The sequence below is a fragment of the Eublepharis macularius genome, chromosome 15 (genome assembly GCF_028583425.1).
Source record: "Eublepharis macularius isolate TG4126 chromosome 15, MPM_Emac_v1.0, whole genome shotgun sequence".
Lineage (NCBI taxonomy): Eukaryota > Metazoa > Chordata > Lepidosauria > Squamata > Eublepharidae > Eublepharis > Eublepharis macularius.
The window spans coordinates 48,105,852-48,128,672 of record NC_072804.1 but is presented as its reverse complement, the minus strand read 5'-3'; positions in this window follow the sequence as shown (position 1 = coordinate 48,128,672).

Sequence of the window (22,821 nt, the reverse complement as noted above, 5' to 3'; positions counted from 1 at the left end):
GCACACTAGCCACAGCCTTGGCTGTCCTAGGCAGCCACACCTGTGGTTGCTTTGCTTTCAGCCCCCCCTGGTTCTGGCTGATTCCTTCTAGCCTGCCTGCAGGCTGGGACACGGCCCTGTGCTGTCCTTTACTGCAGGTAAGGCTGCTGACTGTCTTGCTGCTGGCTGGCTGTCCCTGCTTCCTGGGCTTTCTCCCTCTGGTCTGATCCCCTCTTGGTTATCCTCACTCTCCCTGCCTGGGCTCCCAGCCTCCCAGCCGAGGGTGGGGCTAGCTGGCTTCTACCTGCCCCGTCTAGCCCTCTGAGGCTTGGGTACTTCTTTACCTCCCTCTGTTGCTGGCAAGTTTGGGACCTGGTCTGTTGTGGCGGCAGAGTAGCTGCCTCCCAGCTGTCCCCCGGCCTGTTCCTCTTGGCAAGTCCGGGGGCTGTGCCTCAGACCCCGGACGGTTTGTTTTCTTGTTTGTTTTTTTACCTGTGGCAAGGCTGGTGATGAGAGGCCACTTGGATTGTCTTAATCTGGGGTTGGAAATCAATGCCGCAGAAACAGCCACCAAGCCGCATAATGTACTCATTGACGACAGGATCCGGCAGGTGGTGAGAATTACTGGGAAAGGATCAAAGACCAGTGACAAAAAGTAGGTGCAGGAATGTCAGCTCTCAACACACACCTATGAGGTTCCATCCTTTAAGACCGTCCTTTGCAGTTGAGGTCATGACAAATCCCAACGGGGCATAAAAACGGTTTATAAAAATTCGCCACCCCACCTTTGCCTGCTGAATTCTCCATGCATCTCCTTTAATACCACACGGTGATCTTTGTGTGGCCGTTAATTTAAGGAGGACTTAGCCATTCAGTGCTGTTTATCATTGAAGTGCTTTCGAGTTACAGGATATCTGTGGTAAGTCCATCTCCCCAACCCCAATCAACAGTGACACCAGGGTTTCTTTCAAGAGACAGCTCCAGTTCATTTCAGCGAATCTTGCACGGGACAACTCTTACAGGGGATTGTTACCCTTGAGTTAGATTAGTCTGTTTCCCATTTGGCCACCCTAAATCATGTCCAAACTTCCTGCCTTAGGTAGCTGCTTCACCTGGATCCTTACAAGCTGACTTTTTCAGAGAAAATACTCGTACGAAGTCCAGATTTTGAAGACTAGCTCAGGTGGACTTACAGAGCTGAGCTAGAAGAGAGGGAACAGACAAGAGGGGGGGGCAGGGGAGAGAACAAGGGAGGGAGGTTAAGGGAAGGAAGGGTACAGGAGGAAAGGGCGAGGGAGGGGGCCTGAGGAAAAGGAGGAGGGGAGGAGAGAGGGGGCAGGGGAGAGGACAAGGGAGGGAGATTAAGGGAAGGAAGGGTACAGGAGGAGAGGGTGAGGGAGGGGGGCTGAGGTAAAGGAGGAGGGGAGGAGAGAGGGGGAAGGGGACTTCCTTACATGAATTCCCCAAAATTGTGTGACAGGATTTTTCGATGCAAATGCTCCAGAGACCCAAGCTGATCTTGGAAAGAGAGGTGTTTACCCGAATCCAGTTCGGCGTGATCAACGTGAAGAATAGACACAGGAGGCCCACGAAGCCCAAGATTCGGCTGTAGATCCAGTACTTTATTATGATGTGAACTTTTTCCGGATTTTTGTATTCTGGGAAGGAGGTGGGGGAGTATTCATTTATTTATATAAGACATTTTATTTTAACCTGCCCCTCCCCTGCTCGAGGTGGCTCCCAACATCTATAAAACACAAAAAGTTACATTTTTGTAAAAAGAGTAAACCCACGTGAAAAATACAGATAAATGATAGTTGTATCATAAAGCTGGCCTGGTTCCTAAACCTGCTTGTCCCCCCCCCCCACCCTCCACCATCTATCTCATAAACCCCTTCCTGGAGGCTCCGTTAGAAAGCTTCCAAATAATGGGGATTATTCTGTTCTCACTAGGAGCATTTATTTATGAACAGTAGCTTTGGTCAGGTCCCAATGCCTGAATTTCAAACCGTTCATTCCCTAGTAGGAGGGGGTTATTTTTTAAGCGGCCATAGAAAGCGATTATCTTTGTCTTTCTCCAGTTGTTCGGTTTTACGTACATTCTCCCACCACGAGAATTTGTGGATCTAGATTTCCACAGTTCATGACCTCTCCACTCACCGTTCTGACCCATCGTGACCTCTCGCCTGCCTTTGCTCTCCCCATCCCTGGGTTCCCCCGTATATTGGATTTGTGATTCGAACATTTTCATGCCATAGTTTCCCCAGCCAGGCAAAGCCTAGCCACGTCTAACTCCCTTGCCTCTAGGACTTCCCCAGATTGTCTTTGTGTTCCGGAGTCCGATAGCAAAGCTCTAACTGTCATGGAACCTTCAGCAGCTGGCGCTCAAAAATCCACCGTCTCCTTAAGATACTTTTAGGTCTGAGCTCATGTGCTACTAAGATTGTGGTAGCTCTATTATTTTATTTTTAAATTTCTGTCAATAGACTTGACAGAAAAGGAACTTCAGGCCGAATCGCAAACAAAGGGATAAGAGGGCTTGCTACTGGGCCACAAAGTGGACAAGTCCTTCCGTGCCCAGCCCTAAACCCCTCCTCAAAACCACAAACCAGTACAGGGCAACTTGTTCTTTGCGCATGAGGTTAAAGAATCCAGGACTTGAGCAGCAGGGACCTGCTGTGACAGGAAGAGGCACACCATCGGTTGAATTTCTGCCTTGCGGCCCCTGAAAAGTACAACCAGGAGTCCCGCTTGAGGTGGGAACCTTACAGCTGGCAAAACCTCTTGGACAGGCCATAAAATAGAAAGCCCAGATTCCTCCCAACTCTCTGAAATCCACCGCCAGGACCCTAAAATGCGGGTTTCAAACCATGGCTGTTCACCATGGATCTAAGAAGCCCAGCAACCCTTTGGGGCAGTTATGGCAGAGAGAGAAGAGGAAATGAAGAGGGAGGTGTCTATAGAGGAGACAATTGAAGTGTTTGCGATTAAGACTGAATTTTGCATTGGGCAGAAGGGCTGTTATTCCCCACCCCTTCCCAATTTCCTGTGGTCCTGACCTGAGGCAGAGGGGGAATTTGGATAGGGCAACAGTAATAAGTTCCATAACGTTCCCACGTCACCTGGTAATATAATATAATATAATGTGTTTGCTTGTTCAGTCCTCACATTAGGGAGGGGCTGTGGCTCAGTGGAGAAGCCTTTCCTTTGGACGCAGACGGTCTCGGGTTCAACCCCGGCATATTCAGTTAAAAGGGATAAAGAGCGCAATGGAGTCGGATTGCAATGTTAAGAGCAATGCATTCCAAACAGTGAACTAGTATTGTTTCTGGCATGCCTGTCCTACCGATTTGGGGCTGAACTGCACGTTAGAGTTGAATTCAGTGGTTAGGTTCTCTGATGCTGTTTCCCTTTCTGCAGAGCTTCGCCTGCCCAATGAACTGCTGCATGGCCATTCACTGTGTCTTCTCCTCCATCAATCTCTTGCTCCTCATCGTCACCACCGCATCCCCCTTCTGGATGGTACACTACCACGAGGCAGGTGTTGTCTACATGGGGTTGTGGTTCTCTTGCCCGAAGGCAACATGTGGCTATCTTGCTCTCGCGACAGGTCAGAACAGAGACGGTTTTGAATTTCTCATCTCCCACTGCTTTTGCCTTTTTTCTTTTTCAAATCACCTTTGATTTTTCTTTTCCTTTGTGCAAATCGAACCCCGGATCCTGTGTTTGTGCCTTGTTGACTCATAACTCACACCACATTCCCGTCTTAAAAATGTATATGTAACCCCTAGAGTCCCAAGGACCAGGTTCAATATGTTTACCAATTCAAATATAAATGCAATTTATTTAAATACAACTATGAAAACATTCCCAAAGTTAATAATACTGGATCAGTAACCAGCGACCCCAGAGTACAGTCCTACTCACAACCCCCTGGTAAAGTGTGCAGACAGTTCTGTAGATTTGGCCAGAGGCTTTGCCTGGAACAGCGTCCCAAATATCTAGCAGGCCTTGCCACAGCAGGACTCTTCTTGCGAAGACGCTGCCTGACTCCTGGGGCTTGCTTGTTGCCCTAGGAGCAGTTCCCCTTTTCTCCTAGCAAGATGAAGTGGGGCAGCTCTGTGCCAGGGCGCTGGTCTCAAGCAGTCAATGAGTTCAGCTGCCAGCAATTCCTGCTCTTGCTTCTTCAGCTCTTCCCAGCTACTGCAGTTCTTCCAGGGAGAAGAGTTCAGCTCTTCCAGCCAGTCATTTCAGCTCTGTGATGATCTTAGCTCCAAAGCTTGGAAACAAGCTTTGCCTTCCAAACAGCAGCAGCAGCTCTTCTTCCCTTTAGTATTTCCAGCTAGCCTAGTCTTGTATAACACCACTCCTCTTAGTCATGGTGACCTCTTTTTTATATACATACCCCATGGGCCTTTGCTAAACATGCAAATTAAACAACCCTAGGTACAGCTCAGTTATCTGTTAGTCTGGTCTATGTATCTGCAGTCTATTACTCAGGCCTAGGTCCTAGGCCCCAAACCCTTTTTCCAGTACAGGCTTACATATGCATTTCCAGATTTTCAGCGGACAAGCTTTCAAGAATCAAACAAAACTCCCTTTGTCAGTTACGGTATCTGACAAAGGGAGGTTGACGCTTGAAAGCTTATACCCTGGAAATTGTGTTGGTCTTCAAGAATCTACTGGACTTGAATCATGATGTTCTACTGCAGACCAACTACCCGCTTGAAACTAACATTATGTTTATATCAACAAATCAGCAATATGGGTGCTGTAGCGGTAAGAATGCAGGAGCAGGATCTGGGAGGTACAAGTCTGAATCCCCGCTCTGTTGTAGAAGCTTGGTGGGTGACCCTCTCAGTCTAACCTACCTCACAGGGTATAAAATAGATAAATAAACAATATGATTAATATGAATGGGCATACACTGGGGGGGATTCTGTTCTCCCACTCCACTAAGCAAAGTTTGAAAACTTCTTCCAGCCTAAAAAGCCCGCCTCGAACTTAAGTAGCTCTCCAGTTGGAGGAGGAACCACGTAAATTTAGAGAAGAGCTCCTTAGGTTGCAGGAAGATTTCTTGGAGAACGGTTGGTTCCATCGCATTGTGCATAAAAATGACATGTACATGGTGTGTAAAAGCTCTGTGGCATGCATAGAGGACACAGGTGAATCTACAATACCCACAGAAAGAAGCAGAGAATTGAAAGTATTAACAAAAAAAAGATGAAAAAATAATATCAGATTGGATCCAGGCAGCTTTTTCGCTCAAGCTTGGCTATCCCACCCGGCTTTTCTCTGTGCAGGTCTTATGATCCCAAATAAAGCAATTTTTTGGTCATCCTTCCTTCCATTATGACAGTGGAAAAACTGGTTGGATCCAACTCATAACAAGAAATAGGAATCTTCAGCTCATCCATACGATAAATATGGTAGCTGTATGATTTTATATGTGATTCTGTATATATATATATATATATATATATATATATATATATATATATATATATTTCTGTTTAATCTTCCTCAGCAAGTCTGAACATGGCTCGAGCTATGCTGATAATAGCTCTTGGTAGTTGTCTCATCGCCTTCATGTCTTCAATGAGACTTTTAACTCGTTTGATGAAACGGAAGATCAGGGAGAACTTGATTTCTTCTGTGGCTAACTTCATCACAGGTGCAGTAGAAGCCATTTTAATTGTAGTAACAGAAAGGGCTTTTGGGGGGTGGGAAAGGGGGGGTGGAACTCACTGGGTTGGGAGCACACATGGCAACTCCTGGCAGGTACCACATGCGTGTGTTCAAAGCACGCACATGCTCCCAGGACCGCATGATGATGTCACGGAAGTGACATCATCACACAGGGAACAGCCACCCCCAGGAGTGCTCCTACAAGGGGACGGAGTTTAAATTGCCCTCTGCACCACTTGTGATCTAAACTCCCCGCCTTGCTCCAGCTAACTGGCGCCAGTCAGCTGGAGCAAGTGGGGGATTTTAAAGTTTAATGGTCACCGGCCACATGACCATTTTCTAGAGGTGCCAGAACACGGTGGAACGGCACCTCTAGAAAAAAAAGCCCTGACATAGATACGTTTATGAGCATCTGCTGAGATTCACAATACAATGAGATTGCTTCCAAGTTCTGCAGAACTCTTCCCCTGATTGGGAGGGGGGAGTTAAAAAGGATGGAGAAAGAAAGATGATATACCCACAAAATGGCATATCTGTACTTATATGAGTATGTTGTATGTTAAAGTCAGTGTAGACTGAGGTTTGAACCCCTTCTCTGCCACAAAAGTTCACTGGGTGGCCTTGGGCCTGTCACTCTCTCTCAGCCTAACCTACTGGGATAAAAAGCAAGGTATAAATATTTGAAAATAAATGCATCCTATGACTGAATATCTGTGATGGTGGAGTCCTGAAACAGCAGGATATTGGGATATGGTTATAATCACAATGGATGAAATAACAGCATATACATTTTAAAAAATTATGGAGTATAATAGCAGATTTAATTATTTGAATCTATTTCCTAGTGCAGGGGTGGGCAATTGTTTTGGCTTGGGGGCCACTTTGTGGGAGCGGAGGTTAGCGGAGGGCCGCACCTTTTAAAATGATTGCATTCATTAGTTAACTTTGCATTTCAGAAAAGGTATCATAAAAATTGTATCATAAAAATCAATAAATATAAATTAAATAAAATAGTGGTAGTTTTATTCAATTTATTTATTGTGCTAATTTCATATCTGTAGCTGCAAGCACATTTAATTTTAGAAGGAAATCTCGGTTCAAGGCGGATTTTTCTGTCTGTCTTGGCGGGCCACAAAAAACTGTAGCGGGCCGCATGTGGCCTGCGGGCCACAATTTGCCCACCCCTGTCCTAGTGGATAGCAGGTTTCCCCTAGTTCTGTTGCTTTACTAATGGGATTTTTTCTCAAGTTCAAGTTAGTCTTTATTGGCATATCAACAATACAGGTTATTAAAATACAGATGGATTTTTTTTTTAAAAAAAACACCCTTGTAACTTAATTCTGTGATAACCTTTGATCCAACTTCAAAGCAGCATGGAGAAACTTAGCCACCATCTCGGTAGGAAAGGAATCATTCAACAATTTATAAACTTTCAGCGAATCAGGACAATCCGTCATACTAGCTAGAACAGATTTTAAATACCTGTGACCTAAATCAACATACAAACGACAATGCAGAAGAACATGTGTAATTGACTTCACACGTTTTTGTTTGCACAGACAATATCTGGTTGAGTAGGCTATCCTATTAAATTTTTCTCTCAAGGGATCTATCTTTAGGTCAGGTTTAACTAGAAGAATTTTCTAATATTAATTTCAGAACTGCAAGAAATGTTTCTCAGGGCTGAGGGACGGCCCTCAGTATCCTCCATAGCTTCTTCTCCTTCAAAGCAAAACAAGACACCAATATGCGAAACAAGGGAAATTATTCCAGCTATTACTCAGACTAGGGCCGTTTCCAGACGGCCCCCCGCCTCGCGAAACGTCGCGCGTCGTCGCGCGTCGTTGCGCAGAAAACGCGAAATATCGCGTTTTCTCGCGCGAGTTTTGCGCGACGTCGCGCAAAACTCGCGCGAGAAAACGCGATATTTCGCGTTTTCTGCGCAACGACGCGCGACGACGCGCGACGTTTCGCGAGGCGGGGGGCCGTCTGGAAACGGCCTAGTTCTCGTGGTGCTGAATTGGACAGCAGAGTTCTAGTTCTCTGCTGAATTGGACAGCAGAGTTCTGATTTTTAACAAAACATTTCCATGTCCTTGATAAAGCTGCCCTCTTTGCCTGCAGGATTCTTCGTGCTCAGTACCGCAGTAGTTATGTACTTCTGGCTTAGGCTTCTGAGTGACACAGGTGTTCTGCAACTGGTTCCAAACTGGGCTTTCGCCCTAAGTGGCATTGTCTGTTCTCTGAGCTTCATGTTAGGTAAGTATCCCGGTAGATCGTACAGGGGGAAAGAACACCAAAATTCGCAAACTGGGTCAGTAATCTGAAGGAAAAAATTATCCAGTTAAGAGAGGAGCCAAAGCTGAATAATCAAGAGGAACCAGTCCAGGCAGAGGTGTATGTAAGGATGCAATTTGTCCGGAGGCAGCAGGCAATCTCCCAGCCCTGGGCTCCAAGCTCCTCTGGGGTCTTCAAAAAAGCAAAAATGGGAGGTGAGAAGCAACATTGGCTGATTCTGCACACGTTGGATAATGCACTTTCAATGCACTTTATCAATCGTTTGAGGTGGATTTTTTGTTCCGCGCATGAAAAAATCCATTCCAAATGATCTATAAAGAGGACTGGAAGTGCATTATCCAACATGTGCGGAATCAGTCATTGTTACAACATCACTTCCACTGGTCATATTCCTAGAGCATCATGATGCCATTTCCAAGTATGCAACTGAAAGTGATGTTGCAAAGTCACTTCCCAAGTCCCCACCCCCCAAATACTCCCACTGTTTACCAAAATACACCCACTATTTATGTGTCTTTAATTATATATCTTATGAACTAGCAGTATTAATTCTTTGGAAGCAAAGGAATTTGTGCCTTTGACATGCATAGTACATACTAGGGCTTTTTTCTGGGAAAAGAGGTGGTGGAACTCAGTGGGTTGCCCTCGGAGAAAATGGTCACATGGCCGATGGCCCCACCCCCTGATCTCCCGACAGAGGGGAGTTTAGATTGCCCTCTGAGCCACTGAGCGGAGGGCAATCTAAACTCCCTTCTGTCTGGAGATCAGGGGGCGGGGCCACAGGCCATGTGACCATTTTCAAGGGGTTCTGGAACTCTGTTCCATCGTGTTCCAGCTGAAAAAAAGCCCTGGCACATACAATTATTTAATTGCCACCTCCTCCAGTAAACCTCCTGCTTTTTTTTCTTGCATGGAATTGCAGAAATGGGGAAAACTGCTGAACCAAAACAAAGAGCTGATTCAAAGTCAGTGTCAAAATCCATGTGACCCTAGTAGAAATGGTCAAGTGTCAGCCCCCCCCCCCGCAACATTTCATCAAGGTCCAACCTCCAAATGGGGCCTGGAGAGCTACTTAAATTAGAACTGATCACCAAACTAGAAAGATCCGTTACCCTGGCGAAAGTGGCAGGTTTGGAAGGTGGACTCTATGGCACCAAATTCCTACTGAGTTTCCTTTCCTCCCAAAACTCTTCCCTCCGCAGGTACCACCACCGAACCTCCATGAAATTCCCAAGCCAGCCACCATTCTGCTCCATGAGCGGACACTTCTGGGGACGATTCCATTGGTCCCTCTTTGCCTTTGCTAGCTATGAAACTATCCCATGACTCTTGGAGTCTCTACACGAGATGCCTCGGCATGTGTTCATCAAGTGTAGAGAGATGCAATATTAGCCAAGAAGTGCAGTTAAAAAAGACAGAGCCAGTGGAGATCACTCCTCAGAGGGTTCGTCAATTTCATTTTCCCCTCTCAGAAGGCTCTGTCAATTTCACCTCTTCTGTCTAAAACCCTGGGATCTCATTCAGAGGGCAGTGAGGAATGGAAATGGGCTCGAGCTGCCTTCCAGAGCCAGGCTTGGATCTGAAATGGTTATAACAGCCTTCTGGCATTTCACAACCCCTTCACATAGCTCCAGTGTTTAGCAAAGCCTTTGCCTCGCTGCTGGATCTGTCTTTTAAACTACCCTTCTTGGCTAACATTGCATCTCCTGGCACATGTTCTTCACTTATCAGATGTCTCGTGTAGAGCAATCTTTCAGCTTTAGTCAAGATCTCTCCTGATTTTCCTCACTTTCTTTACCAGGTGTACTCAGCCTGGTCTGGAATCAACTCTTAGACTCAGAACAGGAAAAAACGGGCATGCAGATGAATTCAATACAAGTGAAAGAACCAACACTGGTGGATTACACGGAGCCTCCCATATAATTGGCCGTATCCTCAATTGCAGTCATTTTACTTTCTTAGCTAGAACTGGAGCCCTGGGAACTGACTGGACAACAGATGTTCTATTAGGTGACATCACTTTATCCAGGAGCCAACTGAGAAGTGGAAGAGCTTCAGTGAGGCCCTGTGAGATCCCAAGATCCCAAGACTGCAAATTATCCCTTCTGAAAAGCCATTTGCCAGACTCAACCTTTTGGAAGTACCTAATGTTCCCATCCATTATTAGGATATTTTATCTTCTACAATATTAAATAACTTGCCATTTTTGCTAAGTTTGTTCTCAATGCTAGGATGATTACACCTACCTTGCCCCTATTTAAAAAATAGTGGTTTGGATGAATGTTTTTGTTTCAGTCCCATATGGAATTATATCGCGCTTAATTATTTAATCTCTCTCTCTCTCTCTCTCTCTCTCTCTCTCTCTCTCATATCACTCTAACTTAGAAAAACTGGAAGTTCACAAATGTCTCAGAATTTTCACTTCTGGTTGATTTTCACTCTCTTCCACAATACCAGAAATGAACGGCACCCACAACTGGAGACCTGGTAACCTTACGCATGCCGTGAGATCCCTCACCTTTCTGAATGTTGGGAAATCTGGCATTTCTCAAGTTATATGAATCTGTTTCTGATGCATGGCTGGGTGGCCGAGGGTTGGCCATTTTTAATTCACTGTGAAAGCACAAATGTTTTTGGAAAAGTGATTTCTGATACGATACTGTTTAGGGGCGCTCTTTGGAAATGTTACGAGACTGAGCCAAGTTCTTCTGGTTTCCCTCAGAATTCCTCAGACGTTTTGTCAAAGCTGGGCTTAATGCAAAACATTTGGCAAAATTCCTTTTAAGAAGCAATTGTGCTTCAAATGATACTTCATGAACCATCTCTCCTTGAAAACTTTTGTGAGCTTTATCAGAAGTCTTTGGACTTCCTGGTAAATTTCTCTGAGCCTGCAATGGCTTCGTGGTTCAAGTGTCAAAGCAAGATTCAAAAGCAAGATTCAAATCCCCATTTTGCCACGCGAGCTCTCTGGGTGACCTTTGGATGGTCATGCAGGGAAGAACAATGTCGTAAACTGGTTGGGGACCTCCTGGGGTATTTTGTGGGAGCCTAAGACTGCAGCTTCACCTCATATCTGAGTTCAGGAGAAATTCAGTGGCGACGTCTGTGCCGGGGAGAAAACCCCACAAAAGGCTGCCTTATAAATCAGAGAATGTTTCTCCAGCAGGGAGCAGATGGCTCCATAATACTCACCAAGGCCAATAAATAAATACACTAAATGAACCAGATAACGTGCAATACATCAACAGATCTAAACAACCGATCTTTAATAGTGGTAAGTGCGGAAGGGGAACAAAACTTCATTGTCGATATTCTGTTGAGAGAAATAACACTAGGGGGGAGAGGTGCAGGAAGAGAGTTACTTTCATGGACTGACGACTTCCACCAAGTTAAGTTTGCTTTGCAATATTGCTGAGCTGCACAGAGCCCCAAAGAAAGGATCCCAATCCCTAATGGCGCAGAACTCGGTAAGTCTAATGGGTTGGCGGGTACTTGGCAAAGAGCCACTTAACGGACTCATGTCTGAAGGAAGCTGCCTCTGTTGTTGGGGTACTTTTGTCCTGGAGAATGTGAACAGGAAAAACAGGGTCTGGTGCTTACTTCAAAGGAGAGAGGGCAGTTGGGGGGGGGGGCAGACAAGGGCTCTCTTCCAGGTTGCTTGCTATTCTGGAGCCGCTTCGGAGGCTGGCTTTGGCTTCATTACCTTCCAGAGGGAGAGCCTGTAGACGATCAAGCCGTAGATACCTGAGGGTGAAAACAAGGGACAGAGACACTGGGAAGTGACATCATCACGCAGTGCCGGGAGCGCGCGCGCTATGCACGCACATGAGGAGCCAGACTTGGGTTGCCCTGGGTGCTGGCAACCCTAGATCCGGTCCTGAATCTACATCACAGGGCCAATCACAGCTCCGATTTCCGGTTCTGTGTTCTGTTTGCAAGGTAAAAAAAAAAATCCCATGCCCGATCAGTACCTGTCAGGAAGCTCAGCACGCAGATGACACAAGTCAGGTAAAAAGCCCATTGTCTGGGAAGTTTCTTTTTCTCAGGAGGTTTTGAATAAACCACAGAGATGTCAAATATCACAACAGCAATCAGCACTGAAATTCCTACAAGACAGAATAGTGATCATTTAGATCTGTCAAGAGAACGTGTCTAGTCCTGACAGTGCTATGGTTAAAATTCTTCTCTGTCTTTCTCCCAAGGTTTTCCAGCTGTCAGCCAGCAAAAGCTATTCTTCTTTGCCCCCCCTCCCCAATTTTGCATAGAGCATTCAGTTTGTGTGCATCTTCCTTCCCTCTGTTACATCGATGCGCTCATTCATACGCAGTGACAAAACTGCAAAATACAATCCGTATGGCTGAATCCAGTCTTTTTGTGTGATGCATTTATGCATTCTGAAACACTGGTAATGGAGGATTGGGCTTGCGATGTCGTGATACTTCTCTCAAGTCTCCAAATAAGAATTTTCCACTGTGCCTTGTGAATGTTGTGTTTCACTCTGTGAATGCTCAGGGGTTATGCTCCAACTGCCTTTACAGGTTTCCTGCTCCAGCAGAAAACTTCTCCCTTGGCAGCTGCTGCCACTCAGTAGAGTGGCAGAGAAGAATCCGGGATTATTGGCATTGCTCTGATGCTGCAACATCACTGCTGGCACGATCATGAAGTGATCGAGTAGGGGCAACACTTTAGGACAGAGACGGGCACGAACCGAAATATGAACCAAAGTTCGCCATGAACCGGGTCAGCAGTTTCTGGGAGCTCTTTTCTTAGCTTGATTCATATTTCAGTTTGTCACTGCAGACAGCCTGGAGCCGATAAATCAGTTTCCTAGGCAAGAGGGGGATGAGCGTTCTGCAGACCTTCTGCTGACCCGAAAGTGACATTTTCATAAACCAGTTAGTGAATCGGGGCAAGTTTGTGAAAGTTCGTGATTCGTGACGAACCACGAACCACACAGTTCAGAATTTTCCTGGTTCATGCCAATCTCTATTTTAGGATTCCACAGAACTTGTATGGTTAAACTAGAGAGTTTTGGTGGAATCCTAAAGGACCACCCTGCTGCAAATTTATCACTTCCATGGCATTGGCCCAACACCAATCAACATGCCCCATCTCGCCAAAGCTACTGAGGTGCTGGCAACCAAAACTGGTTGTCTGATCAAAAGAAAGTTCCAGTTCTCCACTTCCTATCTCAATTCTTTCTGAATTTCAAACAGCAGATCCTGGAGCAATAAAGCCATTAGCATGAAAATGTGCACAGAAACAGCACTGGTAGGCTTTGTTTAGGCTCACCAACTTTGGCTTTGGAAATTCCTGGAGACTTGAGGGCAGAACCAGAGGAGAGGTGAGTTTGTGGAGGAGGGGGAGCTCAGCAGAGATGTGACATGACAGGAGTTCACCCTTCAAAGCTGCTATTTCCTCCGGGGGAACCTATCTCTGTAGTTTGGAGGTCAGTTGTAATTCTGGGAGTTGTAACTCTAGTCCTCACCTGGAGGATAGCAACTCTGCTTGGTGCACCTATGCTAAAGGGGCCATCAAGATCAAAGTAAACAAATAACACTAATCTCTCTTCTTCCTTTCCTGGTGAAATTACTGTGGGAGTATGGAAGGGGGAGGATTGTGGGAAAACTCCCTTTAAAGGGAATTTTTGTGTTGGAGGGGGAGCAGCAGGATTTGAGTCCAGACAGAGACACCTTAGAGGCCAACAACATTTATTGAAGAGTATGAGCTTCCGTGAGACGCAGCTCACTTCTTCAGATACAGCTAGAATGCGAATCCATCTGTCCTTCTATCTTGGAGAGTGGAGTAATTACAAAAGCTGAATGACAATAGCCGGTGAATGACAATGGCAAGTGTGATTGAATAGGCTGGGGTATACAGAGGGGTAGTGGGTGTGGAGAAATCAGCATTAGTAATGAGAAAGGAAGCCTAGGTCTCCATTCAGTCCAGGTGGATGCATTGTCTTGAGCTTTATTGTCCGTGGTAATTTAGCAGTTCCCTTTGGCATAATGTTCAGTCTTCTGCATTCCACTCTCCATGACAGAAGGACAGGTAGACTCAGGGCCAAGCTACACATGACGAATGACACTTGAACGGCAAGTGGATTGAGTGGAGGGCAAGTGAACATGGAGAAATACACTTGCTGTTCAAGTGTCATTCGTCATGTGTAGCTTGGCCCTCACATTCTAGCTGTATCTGAAGAAGTGAGCTGTGGCTCACGAAAGCTCATCCCCTACCACAAATTTTGTTAGTCTTATAGGTGATACTGGACTCTTGCTCTTTTCTAATGCTACAGACAGTAGAAACTCAGGTACCCGTCTTGATCTATTACGATACCTGTGATTATGTTGCAGATGGCAGCAATCAGGCCTTTGGGGAGATAGTCCATGGTGTAGTTAAAGAAGGAATCCCATTGAACCAAGCACAGGATTGCAATGAAGCATGAAATTGCAGCGATCAACATGAAGCTGCGGATTAAATCCAGGTTCACTAAAGAAAACAGGAGACTGTTAGGCTTGCCAGATCCCCCTGGCAATCGGCGGGAGATGGGGAGGTAAAAACTTGGCATCAAAAAAACTTAATAAACTCTTCCACCTTTATTTATTTTATTTATTTATTTCAAATTTGTATTCCGCCCTCCCCGCAAGCGGGCTCAGGGCGGATAACAACATATTAAAAATACAATGAAAAATTCATGTTCGTTAAAAACTATACATTTACATTTATGGACCTGGTTGTTTCTTCTTCTGCCCACTGGTGCAGCCATTGCTTTTCCAGTTTGGAGGTGAAAATTTACCAGTGGGGAGGAGTGAGAGGTGTCCCCTTGCAATGATGTCACTTCCTGGAAATGTCTGTGTTTTGCCAAGGTTGATTCTTTAGCACTCAGCGGCTGATTCCGCACACGTTGGATAATGCACTTCCAATCCTCTTTATAGATCATTTGGAACAGATTTTTTTGTGTGTGGAACAAAAAATCCACCTCAAATGATTGATAAAGTGCATTGAAAGTGCATTATCCAACGTGTGCAGAATCAAAAACATAAAAATTTTTGCATAAAGTTTTTGGCCCCAAACTCCATGATTTTGGCTGAGGGCTAAAGAATCAGCTCTGGCATGATGCCAGCGCTTCCAGGTCATGCCAGAAGTGATGCCATCATGGGGAGACGCCTCGCACGTGTCCCCCCACCTTTTTCTAGCCTGCTTCCATCCACCAGTCAGCTGAGGATTGAAGGCCAGAGGCAGGGATTCCCAGATGATAGCCTTCCATTAGCAGGCACCCTGGAACCCTCTTTAATGATGATGGTTCTCTCCCATCAGCATCAAGTGAGTCTGTAATTCTGCGTTTTGGGGGTGGGGGTTACTGTTGCAGAAAAGGGACAGTAATGATCAAGGAACTGGAGCAAGAGTTGCCAATCTCCAGGTGGTGCCTGGAATCTACTGAAATTACAACAACTCTCCAGGCAACAGAGATCAGCTCCCCTGGAGATATCTGTTACTTCAGATTAGGGTTGCCAGCCTCCAGGTAGTGGCTGGAGATCTCCTGGAATTACAACTGGTCTCCAGGCCACAGAGATCAATTCACCTGGAGAAAATGGCTACTTTTGGGGGTAGACTCTATGGAATTATGCCACGCCAAGGTCCTTTCCCTCCCCAAACCCCACTTTCTCCAGGTTTCACTCCCCAGATCTCCAGGAATTTCCCAACTTGGAGCTGGCAACCCTACTTCAGATAGTTAACTGTACAGCAATATGCCCTGCTGAGATCCCTTCCCTTCCCAAACCCCAACCTCCACAGACTCCACCCCCCAAATCTCCAGGAATCTCCCAACCTGGAGTTGGCAACCCTAGCTTTAATCTTTAAGGACAGGCTAAAATATCTGGGAATTTTAGTTTGGAATGGAGACAATCACAGGGCGAGGCAGATGACAGAGGTTTATAAAGTAGCGCACGGGGTGGAGAAAACGGGCAGAGAGAACTTTTATCTTCTTCTCCCATAATACTAGACCTTGGGGGGAGGGACACCTAATGAAGTTGGTGAACAATAGATTCAGAACAGACAAAAGGAAATACTTCTTTCTTCCAAAGAGTAATGAAATGGCGGCATTCCCCAGCAGCTGACATAGTGACGGCGGCCTCAAGGGTTGATGGCTTTAAAATGAGGTTACGCAGATTCATGGAGAAGGCAGTGACCGCTAGCCACGGTGACTAAAGAAACGTCCATATTCAGAGGCAGTAAACCTGTGAATACCAATGCTGGGAGGCAGCAGCTGGGGGGGGGGCTGTGCCCCATTCATTGGCCCTTTAGATAGGGTTCCCAGCTTCCAGGTGGTGGCTGGAGATTTCCTGGAATGACACCCAATCTTAGGGTTGCCAGGCCCTCTCAATCTCCCAGCGGGGGATCAGGGCCTGACTCCTACCTCTCTTCCAAGGGGGGTGTGCACACGCTCCCGCAAATCGCGATGCCGTCACTTTTGGGAAGTGATGTCATCACGCAGCACCCCCCCCCAAGCGCCCACGCTCCACAAGGGCTCATGTTGGGGGCTGCTGTGGAGGGCAGGAATGCTCCTGCACGCCACAGTGACCCAAAATGCACCCATGGATCGGGCCTGTTTTGAGGCGCTGTTAAGCGCGGGAGTGCTTCTGCACTCTGCAGCGTCCCAAAACGGGCCCCATCCACTCCAAAATGGGCCCGATCGGCGGGAGCGCGCAGCTCCGCAGGGGAGCACGCACAGAGGGTGCATGCCCCCCCGCTGGCCAGGTAAGTGGGGGCGGGGTGTGGGAGGCAAGGGCGGGGAATCCCCCGCCCCCACCGGGGGTCTGGCATCCCTACCTAATCTCCAGGCAATATATATCAGATCTCCTGGAGAAAATTGCTGCCTTGGATGGTGGACTCATGACATTATACTCAGCTGAGGTCATTCTGTTCCCCAAACCTCACCCAAATCTCCAGGAATTTCTCAACCTGGAGCTGGCAACCCTACCTCTAGGACAACTTGTTGGCCTCGGTGTGAAACAGGATACTGAATCAGATGGACCACTGGCCATCACAGGAGAAATTCTAAGCCCAGACTCAGCCCACGCTACTGTACCTTCTCGGACTTTCAGAAAACGGCATTCTTCTTCTGAGCACATGGTCCATATACCGAAAGAAACGGGACGTATTGAAATGTTATACGTTGCCCATACGGCAGATACATGGACAATCACAAGGAGTAAGAGAATGATGCAGGAAAGAGTACAGCTGATAAGCCTGTGGGGAAACGCTGGGCATTTCATGATGGGGCTGGCTTTTCTTGGATTGCCTTTCTCCGGTCCTTTGAATGAACACCAGATTTAAGACCTAGAGGGCTCGACGGGGAAAGGTCTGAGCCAGAAGCTCTGAGGGAAATGACTGCTCAGTGAGATATCTCTTAACGGTGTCTTCTGAATTCCTCCACTCTCCAACTGCCATGGAACCCTCCACTACAGAGAATCCAGAGGGGTGGGCAGTGGCTTTAGGGTTGCCAACTCTGGGTTGAAAGAGTCCTGGAGATTTGAGAGGGGAGCATGGTTGCCTGGCAACCAGACAGTAACTGGACGGAGGGCTGCAGGAAGGGATATAGAAAAGGTCTGATACCAGCTGAGGCATCACATCCCGATTAGGGTCCCGATTAGGGAACATACATTTAACATCTATACTACGCCAGCTGCACTGGTTACCAGTTGAGTTCTGGGTCCGGTTCAAGGTTTTGGTGTTGACCTATATAGCCCTATGCGGCCTGGGCCCAGCATATCTGCAGTACCACCTCTCCCCATATGTAACCCAGAGGATGCTTCGTTCAACAAATAAACAACTGTTGGTGGTCCCTGGCCCAAGGGAAGCCCGCCTGGCCTCGATCAGAGCCAGGGCCTTTTCGGTCCTGACACTGACCTGGTGGAACTCTCTGTCTGAGGAAACCAGGGCCCGGCAGCAGTTGTTATTGTTACAATCTTTACTTTCCTTGGGGTAGATTTTGCCTCTAATCTTTCCCTTAACACCCTCTGGGTAGTTTGCTGCCACCAGGAATATATTATTCCAAGATATTTTATTTAAATTTTCCCTTTTGGTAACGTTCCTAAGCGTCAGGCTCCTTCGTGGTTCTATGTGGCCCTGAGGATAGAATGGGATATAGCAACGACAGCTACACTGGGATATAACAAAACAAAAATAAACTTTTTTTTAGTCAAGAAGCGTATCGGTTTCATAAATGTAGTTCTCGGTTCTTAAAGTTACTTCATTTACTCTCATTCACACAGATCTCTTCTAAGGCTGCACACACAGTTAGCCTCTTTCTCTAACTCAATGTTTCTCTCACAGAAATGCTTAAACTCCTCAGGCCACACACAGCCAGCCTCTCTTTCTCTGACTCTCATTCACAGAAATATGAAACCTGCTCGGGCAGCACACAGCTGGCCTCCCTTTCCCTGACTGAGTGTCCCTTCACAAACATGCTCAGTTCAGGTTCCACACAGGTTATATTTCTGTCATAAAACACTTCAACATATTCAGGCAGCACACAGCTAGCCTGCTTTCTTCTGACTGACTTTTCTCTTTGCACTGTCAGTCTAAACTGCATTCACTCCACCCACACTCTCAGTCAGCAACCGATCACATCACTCACTCTTCCCTCTCTCACCCCCACTCTTCACCTAGCTCAAACCAAGCATTTAAAGACACATCATGCACCCATTTACTTGAAATCATTACAGTTATCTTTCTGCCGGGCCTGTAAGACAGAGATGTTCCGCCAGGCATATGGTGGAGGCTAAGTTGGGCCCCCACTGGCCACTCTAAAGATCCGTCCACCACCCTGCATATGAGCCAGGGCTTGGTGGTGGCCTGGAGCTTGTAGGAAGTTGATCTCTGGATCTTTGGATCCCGGCCTTGGAGAATAGTAAAGAGTCCAGTAGCAGCTTTAAGACTAACCAACTTTATTGTAGCATAAGCTTCCAAGAACCACAGTTCTCTTCGTCAGATACATCTGACGAAGAGAACTATGGTTCTCAAAAGCTTATGCTACAATAAAGTTGGTTAGTCTTAAAAGGTGCTATTGGACTCTACTATTTTGTGACTACAGACTAACACGGCTAACTCCTCTGGATCTACGGCCTTGGAGAGTACTTGAAGTTGACCATCGGGCTGAATTTCAAAAACACAAACCTTTTTTTTGTAAAAAAATGCTTGCAATAGGAAAGGGTTTCATTGGACTAAGAAAACGCCAGACAAAGATATCCTGGTTGTTCAAGTGATATTTAATAGCCAGGGGGCTCTGAGAAAAGAGAGAGAATGGGGGGGGGATTAATTCTGTCCTTGGAAATGCTGTCAGGAGGAAAACATCCTTGGATGAACGGATGTTTAATGAATGGGAAAGCAGTCCTCGCAAAGGGCAGAATATTTCCTTGGGCAGCAGCATGTCTGCCCCCCCCCCCGCAAGTAACATGGCCTTTGTACTTCTGAGTGGCCCCTCAGTAGAGACGGCAATATTTGAAGGTGTCAAAAATGTTGCCAAAATAGTCTTTGCTATGGATGGGCACACCAAAGAGAGTCCCACAGCAAACCGATCTGCCAGGGGAGTGGGTGCCTGCTGTGAACAGTTCTGGCCACTGGCTGCCTTCACAAGTGTGCCAAGGAAGTGATCGAAAGGTATAAGAGGATCTCCTGCTGTTCAGAGGAGGGCAGGAGCCCCTGCTGGTGACTCTACGGCATCTTTCTGTTCTGGACCCACATGACAGTGTGACGGTCTCGATCCCCACAGCGAAAATTTGTAGGCCATGAGGTCTAAAGTACCTGAGAGAGAGAAAGAGAAGGAAAGAGGTCCTGGGTGGAAGCTGTGAAATTTTGCTGGGTTATCTTGGGCTACGCACTCTATCTCTCAATCCAGCCTACCTCACAGGGCTGTTGTGAGAATAAAATAGAGAAGGGGGAAATGATGATGTAAGCTGCTGAGGGAGAAAAGCAGGGTACAATGTTAATTAAATGAATATCAGAGTGGCTCTTTGGGATCAGTGGCCAGAGAAAGGTTCTTAGGCCTTAGTTAGCTAGATGCAGGTCTTTAACTGGAGATGCCAGGAAATGACGCTTGGAACTTCTGCGTGCAGCGCTTATGCTCTGCCACTGATAGGGTTGTCAGGCGTACGGTTTTCTCCTCAACCGTCTGGTATTTTGAGGACTGACCAGGGAAAACATTCCCCAAATATCAGACGCCTCTCCCTTCTCCACCCCCCAGCTCTGTTGCCCAACCACTTGTGGTGGCGTGGTGGTGCTGCCGCCAGCCTGGAAGAGTGGTCGGTCACCCCAGGACAGCTGCCCATTCTTGCTGGTGCCGCACAGCACAAGTGGCTAGTCACTGAGCCATCATCCTTCTCCCAGATCATATGAAAGTGTTTGTTTCCAGTCAGGCTGTTGCTCCCCGTTGCCCAGCCACTTCTGATAAGCGACAAAAGCTCTTTGTCATCACCTTCACTCCTTCAGCTAGAGGGGGCTGAATCTGGGACCTTCTGCATCCAAAGCAGATGCTCAACCTAAGGGGGCTACCAGCCTCAAAGTGGGCCTGGAGTCCTTCTGCAATTACATCTGACCTCCAGATAGGGTTGCCAGATCCCCTTACCCTCCCAGCACTCACTTTTTGTGATGTCTTTGCACATACACAAAGCACGGGAGCGCTAACAGAAGTGATGTCACGTCAGGAAATGACATTATTACGCGGGGCCTGGGAGAGCTCCCATGCTTCACAGCAGGCAGATTTGGACCCCAAATGGGCTTGATGTGGCTTGTTTGGGGCCCTGCAAAGTGTACACGTGCTCCTGGGGCAGCGCGATAACATTACTCCTAGGAGGGATATCATTACACCCAGGAGGCCTATTCTTCTGCCATTCCCCCACCCCCACCAGCCAGGTGAGTGGGGGGTGGGTGGAGGGAGGGAGTGGGAAATCCCCCGCCCCCACCGGGGGACTTGGGACGCATCCCTCCAGTCGTCAGAGATCAGTGTCCCCGGAAATGGCAGCTTTGGAGGGCAGACGCTACCGTGTGCCACAGAATCTAGGAGGAGCGCCTTTAGAAGGTGGATGATTTACAACTTCCATTTCTACTGCGCTGTAACACAGAGATTATGAAACTCATCATCATCTGTAGGTACTAAAATGCAGAGGGTTAAGGACTGAGAGAAAGATGGGGCTGCTGCGGGCGGGTGTCCTTTGGGGCGCAGAGTGTGTATTTTTCTCGGAAAACCAGAAAAAGATTTTTGAGTGGCTTTTCAGGTTGAGCGGAACACAACTGGATAGCTGCCAGTAATACCATCACAAATTTTTAGAATCAAAGGATTAGCCTGACATACTGAACACAAGCATGCAGAAACCAACAAGCGATGTAAGGTGAGAGGGTGAGGAGGGAGGAATTTGAACTTTGGCAGGAGGAAGTGACCTCACAGGAAGAGGTTGGAAGCACTGACCTTTGACCTGGCTGTGATGTCACAGGATGTGATATTGCAGGACTTGATATCACATCTCTGCTGAGCACCTTCCTCTCCCAAAACTTCACCTTCCCCAGTCACCAGTCCCAAATCTTCCCAATCTAGAGTGGGCAACCTTAGTTCTGCCATATACTAACCTTACCAACACTCCTTTCGCTCACCTTTCACGAGGCATAAGGCACCAGTGAAACCACTTAAGTAGAAGGCCCAGTCTTTGAAAGCAGTCCTCTTTTCTGCTATCTTACGACTTTCGAAGTCAAACATCACTAGAGCAATCAGCACTAATATTCCTGCAGGGCACAGTAGAAAAGGTTGGTACCTGGAAGAGCAGAGCCCTGAAAATGTGGGAGATTCACTAGACTGAAAGGCGCTTTCTCTGTGTCATCATGCCTGATCTTTCATACCGTCCCAGCACAACACAAGTGCGGTCTAGGTGGATTGCCACTGTGTAAGAACAATCCTGTGGCTTGTTGTTAGAACGCCCTGTGGTTTGGTCTAGTTTGCTGGTGCTTTGTTGAATGCTATAATTGTAGTTAGCCTCTTTCTGGCAGACCCTTCCTCCTCATAGGGAGGTGTGACTCAAGAAAAGGATCGGATGTCCCTCCTTGTCTAAAAGCTGTAACATAGGGCCAAGCTACACATGACGAATGACACTTGAACAGCAAGTGTGTTTCTCCCTGTTCACTTGCCCTCCACTCAATCCACTTGCCGTTCAAGTGTCATTCGTCATGTGTAGCTTGGCCCATAGTGGAGCTGATCATGCAGGAGTCCACCTGTCTTTATGTAAAGTGGAGATTTAAAAAAAACGGGACAGGCAGGTAGAGGGAAGTAAAACCTGCACCCGCTTGCAAACCTTTTCTTGCTATGGAAAGCATTTGATTTTTCTTCAAGTCTGAGGGCCAAGCTACAAGTGATGAATGAGTGTATTTCTCCCTGTTCACTTGCCCTCTACTTGCACTCCACTCGATCCACTTGCCGTTCAAGTGTCATTCGTCACTTGTAGCCCAAATACTGGACACCTGGCCCAGGCCCAGTCCATTCCCCCCCCCCGCCTTGCCTGGCTGCTACTGGGCTGGGGAAAGTGGCCTGACACTCTGCTGAGCACCTGGGCAGCCTCCTGTGTGGGCGCCATGCTGCCCAGGAGCGGGCTGCCATCCCAGTCGGAAGTGTGTGGGGGGATGGCCCTCTTGTCCCCCTGCCTCTCTCCAGGGACCGATGTTAGGTTGGACCCCATCCGGCAACCCTAATCATATGCCATAACAACTTTAAAAAACGAAACAAGCCTTTTAATTACCAAAATGAATGGAACCCTTACCTAAGTTTTTGTGCACATCTCCGCTTCCCCCATCTCATCATTATGCAATCTTGTTT